Consider the following 2,494-nt stretch of genomic DNA (forward strand, 5'->3'; position numbering starts at 1 on the left):
AGGTAGGTAGAACATTTAATTAAATGTATTAGAAGAAATAGGCAGTTCTACTACTTTGGGTTCCTTCATAAAGAAAGATTTAGAAAGACGGTAATGATATCCACCAATGCCGCAAAGATTATAGAAGTTATATGCCATCATTTCTTCCTTTTAAAAATTCCCATTTTTAGAATTTTATATATCAAGAGAAAAAAACAGGCTGTTCAAGACTTCTCCATAAAAGAAAAGAATAAAAATAGATGTTGATACATAAGAGACTCTCCAATATTCTATTTTTCTAAGCGCTCTTCTGTTCGAAACCCTTCAGTGTCTCCCTCATGCTTACAGAATAAACACTAAGGTTCTTAGACTGCAGGGCAGGTTTCTTACAATCTGTTCAACACTATTTAAATAAGATTAATTACTTACTCTTTTAAAACCTATGCTGTATTAGTTACCTATTACTGTGAAACAAGTTAGCCCAAAACCTGGTAGCTTAAAACAACAATAAATAACTCACAACGGTTTCTGTGGGTCAGGAATCTGACAGCAGTTTAACCAGCTGATTCTAGTTCAGGGTCTCCCACAGGGATGCAGTCATCTGAAGACCTGACTGGGACTGGAAGACCTGCTGCCAAGATGGCTTTCCTATGGCCTTGCCACGTGAGCCTCCCCAAAGGGATGCTGGTCTCTTAGGGCATGGTAGCTATTTTCCTTCAGAGCGAGAGACTCAGGAAAGCCAGCTGCAAGCTACAAGGTCTGTTTTGACCTAGCCTCAGAATCACACATCATCATTTGTAATATCCTATTGGTTTCACAGGCCAGCCCAATCTAGTTCGGTGGGGGACTATACAAAGGTGTCAATACCCGTAGGTGGGTATCATAAGAGGCTATTGAAGGCTAGCTACTGTACACACCATATTAGCCACCTTACTACCTTTGCTTACCCAGTTCTCGCCATATGGTTTGCCCCTCACCCCCCCACCCCCGCTCATCTTAATGTGATTAGTAAAAAAGCACATATCTGGAGTTAGATCAAGGGTTCAATCTCAGTCAAAGATGGAATCTGATTTTGAGCAAGTTTCTCAGCCTTACCTCCTATATCTGTAACACAAATACTACAATCCCTACTGCAAAAAGTAACCATGATTACTAAATGAAATTCAGTATAGAAAAATACTTCGCAGATTGCAAGCATGTAAAATTATTTCTCAGCCACCACTTTTCTTCTAGGCCTGCCTATACACCACTGTTTCTTAAACCTTCACCTCTCAGTTGAAAGTCCCAGCCTCCTCTAGGTTCTGACAGTACCATGTGTATTCCTACACAGTCTTCTCACATTGTGCATTTATTATAAGTATTTATTTAAATGAAACTCACCCCTACTAGGTTATAAATTCCTTGAGGTTAGAATCTCTCATACCACTGTCTACAGAATAGTCAATATATGTTTGATTAACCAAACTGGCATGACTTTATCCTTTAACCACCATCCAAAGAGACAGGGAGGCCTTTCTGTACACACTGTCCATGGGATACACATGATATAACAGAGAGAAAGGTTAATTTTAGTGATAGACATCCAGAGCATCTTGAAGCCTATGATAGAAAAAATAATTTGGCACTTTGGAACATTTCTTAGATATCAAAAGCTGAGCTCCTAGGATAAGTGATGATTTTTGAGGAACACATGCCTAGCCAGTTTATCCCCCCACTGACAGAGGAGAGTCAAGGGAGATTTGGGGTAAGAGTGTTACAGGCAGAATTCTAAAGATGTACCGACATTTCCTGTTCCTGGCTACTAATCCAGCCATTAATCTAGGTATTGCTCTGAAGGGACTTCACAAATGGATTAAGGTTACTCATCAGCTGACCTTAAGACAGGGATATTACCGAGGTGGGTCCAATGTAATCACCTGAGTCAGAAGAGTCAGAGAGATGCATGGAAAAAGGAAGGCAGAAAAGATGAGACAGAAGGGGAGGTCAGAGAGATTCAAAATCTGAGAAGGACTCAACCCACCATTGCTGGCTTTGAAGATGAAAGAAGGGAGCCACGAGCCAAGGAAAGTGAGTGGCCACAAGAAGCTGAGAACAACCCCCAGTTGACATTCAGCAAGGAAATGGGGATTTCAGTCCTACAAAGGCAAGAAATTGGATTCTTCTAACAACCTGGTAAGCCTGAAGTGAACCTTGAGTTTGGTCTCGTGAAACCCAAGTCTGAGAAGTCAGCCAAGTCACCCTAGACTTCTAACCTACAAAACTGTGAGATAATAAATGTGTGGTGTTTTGAGCTGTAAAAAAAAAAAAAAAAAAAAAATAGATGTTGACTTGTTGGATCATGATTTTCTTAGCATGTTTCATTTAAGAAATACTTTGAAATTGACTTGCCATATACTAGTTCAGTAATTTTAATAATTCATGTCAGAAGTAAAAGGTAGCTTTTCAGTATGAATAAATGATATTGGGAGGGATTAGAATATAATTTATTAGGAAATACATCAAATGTTCTCTAAAC

Source organism: Phocoena phocoena, chromosome 7 (genome assembly GCF_963924675.1).
Source record: "Phocoena phocoena chromosome 7, mPhoPho1.1, whole genome shotgun sequence".
In the NCBI taxonomy this organism is placed as follows: domain Eukaryota; kingdom Metazoa; phylum Chordata; class Mammalia; order Artiodactyla; family Phocoenidae; genus Phocoena; species Phocoena phocoena.